Source organism: Pipistrellus kuhlii, unplaced genomic scaffold (assembly GCF_014108245.1).
Source record: "Pipistrellus kuhlii isolate mPipKuh1 unplaced genomic scaffold, mPipKuh1.p scaffold_m20_p_12, whole genome shotgun sequence".
NCBI lineage: Eukaryota > Metazoa > Chordata > Mammalia > Chiroptera > Vespertilionidae > Pipistrellus > Pipistrellus kuhlii.
The window spans coordinates 923551-940542 of NW_023425427.1; positions in this window are offsets into that span (position 1 = coordinate 923551).

Genomic DNA, 16992 nt, shown 5'->3' on the forward strand with positions numbered 1-16992 from the left:
ACAAACACAGCCTCTGAACCTCCTTGGGAGGGATCATACAAGTCTACCTCACTAGCCAGGTGGCAGCCAGACACCAGGAACTTGAACCTTGAGTCCATTTCCTCCAATAAAAAGGGTTCCTCCGGACTTCAAAACCAGCTGGAAATATAAACTGAACATTGACTAGGAAAGGTCCCCTCCAGAAGCAGATGGCCTCTTTTGGTGAACAGTTTTCCCAGGTCATGGATCAAGATCTTCATCTCTAATATAAAAATGTCATTCCGTTTATCTTTTGCTACTAGCTTTGTCTCTCTGTTAATGGACAAGAAGACAGTGCTCCTTAACTTTGGCAACTATCGCTAAATCTACTGATAAGGCCATAGCCACATAAAAATAAGTCCCTAGTTTTTCTTGCTAAAGTTATTTTAGATAATAGAATTGCTTTAAATTACTTTTTGGCTGAACAAGAAAGAGTCTGTGTCACAGAAATACCTCTTGCTGTACCCAGATCAATAGCTATGGCACTGGAGCAAATACAAGAAATTAATAAGCAAGCTACTGGCTAACACTGGTTGATGGCTCTTTAGGCACATTCTTTGATTTATTTGAAACAAATTGTTTTGGTTTATGGGGGTCATGGTTAAGAAGTATACTTTCATATCTTGGTTTTATCCTGCTAATAGTTATCAGAGTGGTCTCTCTAGAGCCCTATGTTCTCTCAAAGGTCTTAAGTTCATAATTACAGCCATCAGCAGTACATCAGATTGGGCTTGAAGAAACAGAAAAAGAAAAAAAAGAAGAACTATGAAATGAATGGCAAAAACACTTCTTCCAGGGAACTGATATTACAACCTACAAGTTTTATAATGAAGCCAGAGCAATTTAACTCTGATGGTGACTGAGTGTGGCATTAATACCAAACTGTTGTTCATTTTCTCACTCTTCACTATGACAGGATGACCAAAAGGGGGAAAATGTTGAATTAATTAAACAAGGAGGCCATTAGATTGATGGGACTCTAATTTCATGGCAGCCTAAATAATCAAACAAAAATCTAAAATTGTAAATGACTCCATGATAAGAAATACAAATTATTAAGGACAGCCAATGACAAATAGCCAAATAGGCTGTAAACTATAGCCAGTCAATAATTGTCCTATTTTGCCTCTACCTTTCCTCTATAAAAATCTCTCCCCAAGATCCTATTGATAGAATGCTCTTAACTACTTCTGCTTTGGTGCTGCCCAATCTGAATCCATTTTTTGCTCAAATAAACTCTTAAAAATTATATTACTTAGTTTACCCTTTAAAAACATACACCACAGGAGTCCAATTTTTCCTGCTACTTTACGTTCCTTGCATTCTGTCTATATTCATCCTTTTCATCCATACTCAATCCATTCTGTAGGGTCATGTAGAGCTGACATGTATCAGGCATTGGTGGGCATCCTGTCAGAACCTCAGTAACAGGTTTAATCATTGGAAACATCATCATGTGATCACTAAGAAATACAAAATTAGTACTTTCTTATTACCAAAGGTCTTATAGCACAGACCTCTTTCTGGACTTCATTCTGATACTTTATAGATCATCACCTTCCCCAAGCTTTTAGGGAAAATGTCCATTGTACTAAACCAGCTTCCAAAACCTCCATCCCTCTCCATAAAAGCATACCTGTTTGAGCACCTGCATGAGTTTTCCAGATAATCTAAACACTTTGAACGCACATACTCCTTAACCAACTTGGAGTTCTGGTCTTGTGTGAAAACATTCCACTCTTTCATGTTTTCCAGACAGTGTCTAATTGGAATGGAAACTAGCACAGAACTAAGTGTTTGGTAAAGGAAATTACATGTGGCCCTCTTAGAACGAAGAGGTGATGTCACTCACTAAGATGAGGACTCTATTGCCTGATGCCTTTTAAGCTGAGGATTAGTGAGGTGTGGTGGACAGAGCACTGGACCAGGAGTCAGGAATTCCAGATTCCAGTAGCTGGAATTACTCTGTAGCTGCTACCTCTGTTTGCCTCTGTATGTTGCTTCCCCTCACCTTTGTTGGATTCCTTATGTATACGATGAGTCCTCCCCTCCTAAGTCTTGTTTTCACTAAGCTAGGTCTATCAACTTAGAAATTCTTATTGCAGGGGTTCAGGCATATATAACTTGGATAGAAATTGCAAAAAGTCAGCTTTTGACACAAAGTCTAGATGATCAATAAAAGTGCTAAAGAAGAAACGTAAGAGAGATCACTTAATTCTGCTTGGTGGGTTTATTCATTCAAGAAAATATTTATGCATGAGAGTGAAATAACCTATTTTTTTTATTTTAAGAATGTCTCTTTAGCTTCTGTGCAGATAATGTAATGGGCTGTAGAAGAAGCGGGGAGGGGGCACCTGGGTGGCTAACCAACAGTCCAGGTAAGATATGATGGTCAACTGTACTATGGTAAAAGTCTTCAAAATGCAGTCAATTTAAAGCAGATGAGGAATGGGGAAAGGAATGGGAAATTATTAGAACTTACCACTGCCTTGATGGTAGCTAGTAAAGAAAAAGATAAGACGAATAAAAAGATAATTCAATAATTCTGGCTTTAAAAACTGGACATGTTTTGTTCCCATTTACTGAGCTGGCAGAGACTGTAAGTGAATACTAGTATGCTGAGATGCAATGGGGGTCAGGATCTCGGACATGTACATTTTCCAAATTCCAAGTACAAATATTAAATAGAATGTTGGGTATATAAATTTAGCTAAACTTAAGATGAAATTTGAGAGTGGTAAACATTTAGATTACACATGATAAGCTTCAGAGGGGGGTGTCATTTGAACTGATTCTAGGATGAGTACGGTTTTACCAATTGAGAGTGTGGACAAAGGGAGTAAATGCAAAGGGAACTGATTGGGAAAAGGCGGAAATGGTCAGGCCAAAGTCCTCGGGGCTCTCACTGCCAGATCTCAGACCACTGAACATTACTCTCTGTAAAAGCAACACTGTCTAGAAACATCCACTAGTCATCTTAGATCCTTGGACTCTTAGGTTCAAAGCCAATAAAGGATTACAAATGAGAGCAGTTAGCGTAAGGATAATAATAGATCCTACAAATTATTTCTTTTCCCCCAAAATTAGAGAAAATTTCCTTTTTTCCCCCTTTTCTCTGAATAATGTTGAATTCATTAGTGTCTGTCTTTCTCAAATCTGGCAATCTCATCCAGTATAATTCAGTTCAGACTTCATGTCACTACCCAAGAGGCTAGGATGGATTATATGCAATTTAGAGATTCCTTGTTGCATTTAATTTGTCTTTGGCTAGAAAATTTGAGTTTATTTCTGAACCTTTCCTTTTAAATCAGTTCCAAAAATAAGGTATGATGTCCTGCTTTTAGACTGTGTCCAGCAGAAAGTGTTCTTATAACACCAGCTTCAAGGAACACTTTAGCCTCATGTTACCTTGAATTTTAGCATCTCAAGATGTTCTCAGAATCCTTGTGTTGTGCAAGCAGAGTATTCACTCCCTGTGGTCTCTCTGTCTCTCCTGAGTTCATCTGCTCTAACCACTATACCTCTTCTCACTTTTACCCTAGTAATAAAGCACACTGATGCAGCCTCATCTGATATTTTCACTTTAGAGGTGATGTATTAATTTTCTATTGTTGTTACAAATTACTCTAAATTTAGTAGCTTAAAACAATTCAAATTTATTCTCTTACAGTGTATAGGTCAGAAGTTTAGTATGAATCTCACGGAATGAAAAGTAAGGTTTGGGAAGCTGGTGTTCCTTTCTGGACAGTTGTAGGTGAGAATTCAATTCAGTCTCATGTGGTTGAAGTCCTGGATCTCTGTCTATCTGCTGAGGACTCTCTTAGCCCCCTACATCTCAGAATCATTAACCAGGTATCATATCCTTCTCTCACTTCATCTCCCTTGCCTGCTCTTCCACACCTTCCTCTTTTCCTCTTAAACCTCTTGTGATTAGATACTGAGCCCACGCAGGTAATCCAGAATAATCTCTCCAGCTAATGGTCTTTAACCATAACCACATCCGTAAGTCTCTTTTTCCATATGACCTTGTAATATATTCATAGGCTTTGGAATTAGGGCCTGGGCATCTTTGGGGGGGGGGGCATTATTCTGCCTACCAGAGCTGAGAAAACGGAAACCCCAAATATTGTCATGCCTGACCAATGATGCATAAATGTAAGTTTACATTTGAATCCAGGCATGAGATTTATAACTTCCTATTCTTTCCATGCAGCTTCGATATGAAGATAGGTATCTCCTAACAGTAGAATGTAAGGCACACATACCTTCAGAAGCTTATTCATGCCATAGTCACTCAACATTGAGCAAATCAATTAGCCCCTGTCAGCCACCACTGTCTCATCCATAAAATGAAAAGCATATGATCTGTGCTGCAGGGGTTTAGGGAGGATTTAATAAAACTTTTCTTGAGCACTCAGCATAGCATTTATATTTTAATATATAGCTGAAAGGACCAGTTTGAATCCTTATATTGCACAGATGAAAAATCAGGCCCCAGAGGAGGAGCAACTGGCACGAGGTCACAAAGTGGGTTAGTGGCAAACCTCAGGCCAGATTACACCAGGGCATGAGAATTTAGAGGGAAAGTACTGATAGGAACAGAATTGCACACCTGCTTTCTACAACATTCCACAACCAGCCCAGGGGCTGAGCCTCTGGGTTCCCTGCCACCAGGGCATCCCACAGGAATCAGAGTCTCAAAGGCAGGCATATGGGCTTCACCTCATGTGACAACCTTGGTCTTCCTCTGACCTTTTCAGTCTCCACGTTCCTCTATGAACCTCTGCCTGCAGCCCAATGGATGTCAGTTCACTTAGCACTAAATGCTTCCTGTGCACTGAGCCACTTTGCATTCACTTAGTAAAAATGGAGCCATCCAGCATCAATTCGCATAAAATAATTTTCCACCTCATGTCAAAAATTACCGATTTCCTGCTCCAAGTGACACGTAGTGCTGGGAGGCGCTCGGAATCATAAGTTATCATCACTCACACCATTTGCTGTTTGCCTTTGTGCGGCCAAATCTTCTATCTAGAGATAATACAGATCTAAGTTCTATATTTCTGTAACTACATATAAAGTTTAAAACATAACCATCTTCCTATAAAGTTGGACTCTTATCACCATCTGAAGACAAATGATAAATTGTCATTGAGCTTGTAACTCTAACAGGGCAGGCCAAAGAGATTCATTCACTCATTTGATATGCCTTGTGGAGAACTCTTGCAGACATGAAAATAAGTAAGTAGAAGTACCATCTCTTAAAATAAAATAATCTATTAGTCCAGCAGGGAAAGTTAATTGTATACCAGTCAACCATATTAAAAGGTTTAGTTATGCACAGCTACTAAAAACTATCTTATTTTGTTGTTGTTGTTCATCCTCACCCATTTTTCCATTCACTTTTAGAGTGAGTAGAAGGGAGAGGGAGAGACAGAGACAGAGAGAAACATCAATGTAAGAGACATATCAGTTGGTTGCTTCCTGTATGCACCCCAACCAAGTCTGGGGATCAAGCCTGAAACTGAACGACATGACCCCCGACCAGAATCTAACCCAAAACCCTTCCACCCTCAGACCGATGCTCTATCCACTGAGCAACACAGTGAGAGAGAGAGAGAGAGAGAGAGAGAGAGAGAGAGAGAGAGATGGAATCTAATGAACAAAATGAACAAAAACAGATCCATAGACATAGAAACATGGAACAGACTATCAAATCTCAGAGGGAAGATGGGGATGGGAAGAGATCAACCAAAGAACTTGTATACATATATGCATAATCCATGGACACAGACAATAGGGTGATATAGTTCTGGGGTGGAGGGAGAGGGGGCAGAGGCAGGCTAGAAGGGATCAATTTGAGAAAAAGGGGACATCCAGATTTTTTTTTTAAATTGTACCTTAAACTGGTGGTATTCAAATACCATTGGCTATGAAATCTTTATTTAGGTGAAATGTCACAGGAAGTCCATTAAGTGAAACTGATTATAGGGGCCTGCTGTGGCTGAAGTGGGAACAGAAGACCTGAAGACTTCACCATTAAGCAACCACCTCTCCTCTTACCCTCTCATGAACACACTATAGTTTCTGATAGAGGTCATCATATGTTTAAAAGTCACAAGTTTGCAGTATTTATAATAGGCTTATTGAATGCATTAATCTGCAGGTTCAAGTAAAAAAATAATTCTTTCCTTTTGCATCAATAACTTTTAAACTTATTCTATAGATTGACTTTTCCCATACTCCTGGCTTGTATCTAACAGCAAACCCATAGTTTCTCTGGTTCTTCTCAAGTATTAATACATAATCTTGTTTCCCAGCTCAGTGTAGAACTAGAGTCAATCTCAGCCAATTGAAAACAATTTCCTTTCCCAAGCTTTAGTCCTCATAACTAGAAAACATAGGCAGAAGTAAAGAGACTTCTTATCAGCTTCTTCATTTTCCCACCATACTCTTCTATTTCTCCTCCTCCACTCATTCCCTTTGACTCCTCCCAGAATGGAGAGAGGATCAGAGTGAGGTTATAAATGACAGAGGCAAGGCAAGGGTGTCTTATTTGCCACCAGGGATGTCACATACAGTTGTGTAGGTTACATACTGCACAAGAATACGAAGGCAAAGGAGCAAGGAATGTAGCTCGGGGGAGCTATGTACTTTGGGTGTGGGACTGCATCTACCTGGGTGAAGGGAGCATTTTTGTAAATTACCACCTAATTCTTTCTACCTCCAAAAGGAAGGCGTGCCTTTCAGTAAACTTTTTACAAGGCAATTTAGGGATAGAGGCAGCCCTGTTGACCAGTACAATTTAAAATTGGCCTGGACTGAAGATGGCCAATGTTCAAAGCCTGACATTTGTCTTACTGAGGTACTCTGAAAGGTAGCAGGTGTTCTCTCACTCTAGGCCCATCATTACTAGGACCCTCCCTTTCGATAATCTCTGACTTCAAATGCCCTTCTGACTATTTCTTACCAGCCCTCAGCCCTCAATCTTTTCTTCTTTCTTCCTGTTTTCTAACTTAAATAAGGATTATTGACTCTTAAATTCTCTAGTCCAACTTCAGTGGGCATCACTGGGCTGCTTGTTTTAAATGCAGATTTTACACATCCACTCTAAATTCATATCAGTTGGGGCTGCAGGAAGATGCATTGAAAGCATGCACAAGTGACTGTCTAACCACTATGCTGTACACTTGAGGCTAATACAAAATAGTAATAAATGTAACCTGTAATTGAAAAAAAAAATTAAAAAAGAAAAAAACTAAATTAAAACTAAATTAAAAAAGGAAAAAATAGAAAACGTAACACACACACACACACACACACACACACACACACACACACACACAATTCAGGTACCGGTACCTTCTCTGAAGAAAGTTGCTCAAATCCCATCTAATCCCCTTCCTAATGGTTCTTAGAAACTGAATCCCAGAAAGAGGAAGTAATCTCCCTAAAAGTCAGTGTTGATTTGATAGCAATTGTGAAGAAGAAAAGAAGAAAAGTCCATGCCTGATCATGATTTCTGCTTCAGAGCCCTGAAAAAGGCAGGTTCTGGCATTCCCTAAGGAAGTAGAGTGCTTGCATGCAAATCACGCCTTTTCACCTTCTTATGCAGCAACGGAAATCAGGCTGACACAAACATGTAAAGGCCTTCTGAAAGGACAAGAAATGGGAAAAGGGAAACTTATAGCCCTGCCTTGGTATGGCTATGAAGAGTACTGACCTATCAGGGACCAAGCCACTGGAGCTAGACAGTGCTCCAGAAACTAGCCCGGATGGTGTTTTAGGAAGACAAACCTCCCCTTGTCACCCTCCACCCGGACACAGCACCCTCCACACAGAGCTTGGGGTGGTGACATCCCATGAGGTGAAATTCAAATCCTTCCTCTCCCACCTCAAGCTCAGTAACTTGGGGCCAATGGCTTCAGTTTGCTGTGCCTTGGTTTCAAGATTTCTCAATAGGACAGCATGGTAATAAGCACACAGGGTTTGTGGTTGAGTGATTGTGTAATATCATATTAAAAGCACAGGCTCTGAAGTTGGACACCTGTGTTCAAATACTGATTCCTCTTCCTCATAGCTATGACTCTGAGCATGTTACTTAACTCCCCAGGACAAATAAGGATTATGATGGCATGTGCCTTTCGGGTCACTGGGAAGACAAAATAAAATAATGTATGGTATGTAATACCCTTGTCTGACCAAGGGACTTATAGTAAGAGATCTGTGAGTGCAGTTTGTATAAAGGATGGGCAGGTGCTTTATAAATAGTAAGAAACAAATTGAGTTGGGGGTAAAGTTTGAGCAAAGTGTATTTACAAAGCGACATGTCTTCTCCACAGAACGCTCTCTGAACCCAGTGAATTTCCACTGTGTGGGGAGAAGCAGGGATGGCAGGCCAGATCAGGATAATTGTTTTCCTTGGAAGCTGAAAAATCAGTTTGCCTCCAGCACCTCTTTTACTGCCACTTCAATCCAATCCCCAAATCCCACTGAAGTAGTGAATGAAACTTAAAAGCTACAAGAAAAAGAATGAAGGCAAGAAGCCAAACGCTGCAGGCTTCAGGGTGATCCTTTCCTGCCATCTCCCCACCCTGTCTTCAGCCCATGCCTCTGCAAGCTTCTTCTCTGTCTGGGCCTTTTGGAGAAAAATTATCTTTCTTTCTGCAGTTGACTATAGGATGCTCCCCACCCCACCCCTGCTTTTTTGTTTTTGTTTTGTATGGGCAAGTGCAGGGGAAAGGTGAGCACATTAAGACCCCGAAAGGGAGAACCCAGGGGAACACAAGATCAGGCCCTTGGTGCCAGACTGAAAATGCAAAACATATAGTAAAGGTTCTCATCACATCATTGCAGCTGCCTCTACCTGTGAGGTTTCAATGGCAGAGGGCTATCTGGATCATGAGCAGTCAGACTTAAGTCTAAATCTGGGCCTTACCAATAGATTTATACAATAGTTAACCAGGGGTCCAGTGCATGAAATAATTACGAGCTTGGCCGCTAGTCCTGGGACCCGGGCCGCTTGGCACCAGCACCCATAGGCCACTCCTGGCTGGGGACATTGTGGGACCCTGGCCACTCAGGGCCTGCATGCATGGGCCTACAGGCTTGGAGCAGCCTGAGTATGCAAATTAACCCACCATCTTTGTCAGGTAGATTTGCATACCTACTCTTGATTGTCTGGTGAGCATAGCAGAGGTATAGTCAATTTACATGCTTCTCTTTTATTATATAGGATTTGTTGGAACCTCAGCCTTAACATTTGTAAAATGGGATAGGATATGTAAAATACTTGGCACCATGCTCAATAATGTGCCTTTTTTTGTTTCCTTTTCTTGTTCTACTTCTATTTCATCTTTCTCTTTGTCCTTCTTAATCCTCATCCTTTTCTTCCTCTATACTTCTCCATCTAGACTGCTCAAAGTCAGGGGCCACGTGTTACTCATTTCTGCCTCCCTAAGACCTTATACCACTATACAGCAAGTGTACAATGGATATTTACATAAGGAAGCAAGAAACAAACCCCTCTATTCTCTTTCTGAATATTAAAAAGCAAGGGAAATCAGTCTGGAACAATTGTCTATGTTCTTACCAATAAGTGGTAGTTAATGTAATGCAAAACTTCCAACTAAAGAATTAGACAATCAACCCATAAATGGCCTCAGTTCTAACCCTTTTACAGAAAGGGCAAAGGTAGCCCAAAGAAGAATATGGAATTATCCATGGTCCTCATGGGGGCAGGAGCAGAGGGATGTCTTACTTTTCATCCATCTCCCTTTATCTCTTACAACAATTCCTCTAGACCAGTGAGACTCCTGATTGTCCCATTCATATATTCATTCATTCATCCAGTCATTCACTGAAGAACATTTAATAGCACAGACAATGTGTCAGATAGGCATGGTGCTAGGCACTAAGGACCACTACAGGTATAAACAAGCTTGATTTCCATCCTCACAGCACCAATACAGCTTAATGAAGGAGACTGCTATCAAATATATATATATCCCACTCCACTCTCAATAACTTTCATGAATATTCAGTTTAAAATAAAAAATTAAAACTGTGGGATGCTATAAGAGAGGATAAAAAGGTAGGTTCTAATGAACTGGGACATTGAGAGAAGCTTTAAAAAGTGGCTTTTCATAGAAAACCTAAATATTAAAAGATCATTCAGTGAGTAAGTTCTGCTAGTCCATCATTGCTTTATGTGGTTGGACCATCCGGAAAGTCCTCTCAAGTCCTTTCTTATCATCTTAGCTCCACCCTTTCTAAAATAGGTGAAGGTTTGCTCAGTTTATATTTAACAAATATTTTATCAAAGATGGTTGACTCCATGGGCCCAGGCAAATCCATCAGTCTTCTTTATACCTGATGAATAAGGTCCATGTTTACCTGGCTAACACTGATGGAAGTGTATTGGATTGGTATGAGCTGAGAAATTCCACACACAACTTATTATTAATTACATTAAATATATGTCATGAGGTGGTATATATTGGAACAATGAAATTTACTGGGGGAAAATATGAAATCTTAATCGAAAAATTAGAAATGAAAAAGTAGAAGAGAAAGAAGGGTAGATTTGAAGACATAAATTTAACTTCTACTATTTCACGACTAATAACAATATCAACAGAAAGACTAATTTCTAGGGCTTATGGAGTTCTTAATATATTCTAAATATATAAATATATTAGATATATACATATTCTAGATATATAGGTAATATATCTAGGCCTTGTGTTAACAACTTCATGTACATTACCACATTTGTGTCTTAATCTTATTAAAATAGAAATTAGTTTTACTCCAGTTTTACAGATAAGAAAACTGAAGCTTGGAGAAGTAACTTTACCAAGATAACACACTTAATAAATAATAAAGGTAGAGTTCAACCTAGATGGTTTAATTTCAGATCCCACACAGCATCCTCACCTGCAAGTTCAGGGCACTCTTAATAAATTAATTAACTATCCATTTTTCTAGCCTAAAATAAAAGGGGAGTGGGCAATGTCAAGTACTTCTAAAGTGTCTGTTTAAAAGGGCCTGCCCTTCCTGTTTTTCCCCTGCCTGGAAGGATGGAGAGGATTCCTGGAAGAGCTGATGAAGACCTGGAGTTTGAAGAAATCCTCAGTCTCCTGGGTTTCTTTCACTCATCTCAAGCTCCCATCCTGCAATTCGCTGATTATTTATAGAAGATATTCCCCAAGGAGGGCAGCTCCATACTCTGCTGTACAGATTGCAAAGACAGATAAATAACACATTCCTCATTCTCTTACTCGCTGGGGAAATTGGGGGCTGTGTTTACATCGCTTCCTTGGTATTTATCCTCCTGCTGGCTGTTCCATCCCCTCTATTTCATGTTGTTATTTTACTTCCATTAAGGGAGCAGAAAAAAACATGAGAAGCCATTCTAAACCACCCCAATCCTCAGAGGGCATTGCTAGGTCAAAGTCAGCATCCTCTCCCTTGTAATTTCCCTACAAACATCTCATTCAAGAGGCATTTTCCTCCCTCTGCGTACTAATGTCCTGATGATGACAAAAATAAATAAATACCTCTCTCTTTCTCCCCCCCCTCTCTTACACACACACACACACACACACACACACACACACACCAAAATAAAACAGAAGGAGGGGGGACAGAAAAATCCATTGCACACTTGGTCCATTTCTTGTTATACCTTCCTCGATGTCCTTCCTGGGCCCCTGGATAACTGCCTCCTTAGCAGTGAGGAAGGGCTGGCAGTTTCCCTTCAGTTTAAGGTGTCACACTTTTCTTCTGTGGCTTTTCTTCTTTGGGAAGGGGCTAAACTTTATTAAGAAAGCTTTTGAACTCTAACCCATTTGGCTCAGTGGATAGAGTGTCAGCCTGTGACTAAAGGGTCCCAGATTCGAAACATGTACCTTGGTTGCAGGCATATCCCCAGTAAGGGGTGTGCAGGAGACAGCTGATCTCTCATCGATGTTTAACTCTCTATCCTTCTCCCTTCCTCTCTGTAAAAAACAATAAAATATATTTTTAAAAAGAAACCTTTTGAATATAACAGCCTCCTTTATTTATCCACCAGGCCCACAGAAATGTTACGTAGTACATTATGTACGGGAAACTGATAGGATTATTTGTGGGGTTTTGTTCGTTTGTTTTTTTTTTTTTATATATTTCCTCTATTTCTGGAAATGAATCATGTAGTTGATCAAAACAAGGCTGATTTTAGGAACCCTTATTCCATTTAATTATCTTTACCCTGGCTCTTTAATGAAGAACAGCACACATCTAGCATCTAGCTATGTCTCAAACATTATTCATGTTGCATGTGTTATCCAGCTTAACTTTTAATAAAGAAGACATAAAAAATATATATTGAAGAAAATAGCAGTGTACTAATTTCATAGGTGGAGAAACCAAGATTGAGAGTACAAATATAATTCTAATTGGGAGGTTGTAAGAAATCTCTGCAGTTCATTGATACAGGTTTACTTCCCTCTGAAAAGGTTTAAAAGGCAATGTGGTACAGTTTACAGCACTAGATCTGAGTCCCTTGCAAGATGCATGACCTTAAGAAAATATATGAACCTGTCTCGTTCTTATTTTTCTCCCCTCTGTGGTATAAAAGAGGATGGATGAAATCTGGATACAGAAATGAGAGACAGAAATTCTGGCTCTACCATTTACTAATGTTGTGTCTTAGGTTACCTTTCCCAAAAGCAATGTCTGGAATGAGGATTCATACACATGCTATTTATTAAAGGAATGCTCCCAAGAGAGACTGATAAGGGAGAAGGGGGAGAGGAATGAAATGAAGTCAAGGATTTCAAATGAAGTCCCATCTCAAGTCTGATCCCACAGGGCACTAAAGGGATGTTCCTCCTCAGAGTTTATCTACAAGGCAGGGGAGCTGGGTTTGCACATGGCAATGCCCAACTGTCATTGGTAAGAGCTGCCCTGGGAAGGATGGGAACCCCCAGGTACTTCTGGTGCTCCGCTTAAGCTGGGCAGTGGCCAGAGGTGAGGCAGGCCTAAGAGGGTCTGGGTGGAGTACTCTGAAATTGTACATATGACATTACAGTTTGATATTTTATTTCCCTATCTTTAAACTGGTCAGCTATATTTTACAACTATAATTTGTATAGCTGTTCCACATGTAATTGAAAAAAATATATAAGTTATTCCCACTAGAACTTAAGATTTGGGGGCCAAGGATCTTGATTTCATTCAATAAAATAGTTATACCCATACAAAAGTGATTTGATACAGAAGGAGATAAATGACTAACAAAGAATAAGGAAACAAATGAGTATTCACCAACTATTGGATAAGGGTTATACTCATGACTATCATTATATCACTATAATTAATCTGCTAATTATAGCATTGAAATGGTCTGTGTTCTTACAATGTGTTTGCCACACATAGCATATTGCTGTAATTATTGGAAGGACACCAGCGGACCCAGATAATGTAAACTTATTTTAACAAAAAATGATGGAAACATACAGAGAAAATTCATTAAAGTAGACAATACACTTGTCCAAGCCCATTTGGCTCAGTGGATAGAGTGTTGGCCTGTGGACTGAAGAGTCCCAGGTTCCATTCTGATCAATAGTATATGCCTGATTGCAGGCTCAATCCCCAGTTGGGAGCATGCAGGAGGCAGCTGATCAATGATTCTCTCTCATCATTGATGTTTCTACTTCTCTCTCCCTCTCCTTTCCTCTCTGAAATCAATAAAAAAAAAATGTATTTTTCAAAAAAATAGAAGATAATACACTATACGCTAGAGGAGGGTGGAGGGTGTAACTTTCCAGTTCCCAAGTTCTCCACAGGAACAAACTGCTATGAATGATACCACTGCTTAGAATGGGGATGACAGCAAGTATAAGATGTTCCCTTTTCTATTTTTTTAAAATATATCTTATTTATTTTTTACGGAGAGGAAGGTAGTGGGATAGAGAGTTAAAAACATTGATGAGAGAGAAACATTGATCAACTGCCTCCTCCCCACCCCCTACTGGGGATGTGCTGCAACCAAGCCTGGGACCCTGTAGTCCACGGGCCAATGCTCTATCCACCGAGCCAAACCGGTTAGGCCCATTTTCTATTTTTATGGAGTTTTGTTCCCTCTAATTGCCTTCCAACCATCTTGGATAGTTAGCTAAGCAATAGCCTTCTCCTTAGGTATAAGAAACTGGAATTAGAAATAACCCAAGACTTCATAAACACAGACCTGAGGTTTTAATTTATATAACTTGTCCATCAATCCTCACAATGAGGAATATAAAAATATTTTAAGTGAAAGGAGATTGTCACCAAAAAACACATACTGTATCACACCATTTATATGAAATGTTCCAAGTAGACAAATCTATGGAGACAGCAGATTAGTGGGTTAGGGAGGATGAGAAATGACTACTAATGGATATAAGTCTCCTCTTGGGTGTTATAAACATGTTCTAAAATTAGATTACAAGTGATGTTTGCACAACTCTAAATATACTAAAAACCATTGATTTAAACAGGTAAATTGTAGGGCATATAACATATATGTGAATAATGTTATTTAAAATCACCAATGAAGTGTCCAGAATGTCTAATATAGGCAAATAAAAATTTCTGGGAGGGCATGCCTTTATTCCCGGTCCCACTGGGTTCTCTCAGGTAAAACTTCACTAAAAATGAGCTCACAATCTTTAATTACAAAGCAAATCATGAAATAATTTAACATAAAGGAGAATCAGCAAACATATCAAACAGAAGGGTTAAATCCTCAAGTTCTTAATTTTGGCTCTATCAGTTAGTCAACCTCTCTCAACCTGTTTAATGTGAACAATAATAATGCATATCCTATAGAATTTATTGTAAAGATTAAATGGATAATAGTAAGTCCAGCTTAGAAACTTGTGCCAGACACTGAGACATGCATGCTGTGTAAATATTAAGTATAATTAACTATCAACAAGAATGAAAAAGAAAAGCATCTGGACTGAAAAATGGGGTTTGAAGCATAGACATAATAATTCACAACTGACACAGCCAAGGTTGAAACATATGGAGGGATATTTGACTTCATTGAAAAAGTTGCATGCACCTTAAATTTAAGAAGTTATGTTTCTTGTGTTTCTATCAGGTTGGCAAAGATTAAAATATGTTTTGTGTTTTACCAGAGGTTGATAAGGAAGGATGGCTATGGACTTTGTCACACATAGTTGGAGAGACTGTGAATTGGAACAAACCCTTGTAATGAGCATTTGGACAAATTTATCAAAAAGTATTTTTATCATTAGGAAGTTTCCCATATTATTTTTCATCTCAGAGCCAAAGATAAGAAAGATAAGTTTTCTTTAATGGAAATGATACAGAACATGTAGAGGTATTTAAATAAAAAGGAGATAACAGCATACTTTAGACTGGGTTATAACTTCCCAGTTTCCATAGGATCAGATCTGATACCAGTGCTCAGGAGGAAAGATTCACATTGAGTCTACCTTTAATTAAGGTATAGAATTTTGAGATCCCTAGCTTGATGCAGAAGTCTAAATTTCAACTCCCATCTATAAGCAGGTCCAAACCCTCCTTTCATGACCCTCTGGGGCATTAAATCCCAATCCTTATGTTACCAAGATCCTAACAACAGCCCCTCACATTCTTCCCTACTCCCATGGCCCACCTTCCTAGGCTGCCGCAGCACCCTATTTGCTCATTATTTGGATCTGTATTTAAAAGGACAACTCCTGCCCTAGCAGGTTTTGCCCAGTGGACAGAGTGGCAGTCCATGGACTGAAGGGACCTGGGTTCAATTCTAGTCAAGGGCAAGTACCTTGGTTGCATGTTCCCTGGTCCTGGTCGGGATGCATGCAGGAAGCATGTCTCTCTCACATCAATGTTTTCTCTCTGTCTCTCCCTCTCTATTTCACTCCCTCTAAAAATCAATGGAAAAATATCCTCAGGTGAGGATTAACAAAAATTAAAAATAAATAAATGAATGAATGAATAAATAAATAAATAAACCTCTCCTATTATAGCTATGGTTTCTCAGGTTTGTATAGTTGTGGAGCTTTTCAATTCTCTAGCCCATCATATGGCCAAAACTAAAAATCTGATTTTAAAATGATCTACACATTTGCCAAATCCTATGGTCCTATGGCTCTGAGAACCCAGAATCATAAGCACCCAGAATTCTTGAATGAGAATAAATATGAGAGAACAAAGGAATCCTGCATTCACCCAAACATTGAAAGCACTCCAGGTTTTCACCTCTGTCTATGGCTATGAAAAATCTTTCTATGCCATCTTTAGAAAACAACTATGCCATTTTAGACCTCATGTACACATACCTAGGACTAGTTACACTATTTGATATTGTCAGTTTAAAAGTCAGTGTTATCTAACAACTGTCTCTTCTCTAGTAGCTAGCATGCTGTCTCCTATAAATCTGTGTGTAGCTCCTAGAACTACCTCTCCCACCAGAGCATGTGCTCTGTGCATGCTTACTGAAAGAATTAGTGACTTTCTTTTTAGAAGTACATCTGATGGGGTGGTATGGCGAAAAGAGGAGAGAGGAAAGAGGGGAGAGAAGGGAGAGACGGGAGGGAGAGGAGAAAAGGAAGGAAAAAGAGGGGGAGGGTCGGGAGAGAGGAGAAGAGAGAGAGGGAAGAAAGGGAAGAGGAGGAAGAGGAAAGGAGAGAATTTCTCCTTTGCAAATAGTGTGCCTTATATATGATGTGAAGACAAATGCTTCAGTGTAGTAGCAGAAACATCTGCTGGACACGCCTGCCTGGGTTATGTATTTTCTAGCTTTCTGACCTTCAGCAAGTTACTTCCCTTCACCAAGTATCAATTTTCCCCTACATGCCTTCCAGGATTGTTATGAGAATTGAGAATTGTAAATAATATCTCTAAAATACCTGGCCCATAGTAGGTTCTCAATAAATCATCACTGCTGCTATTATGTCATAATATAAGAATCCT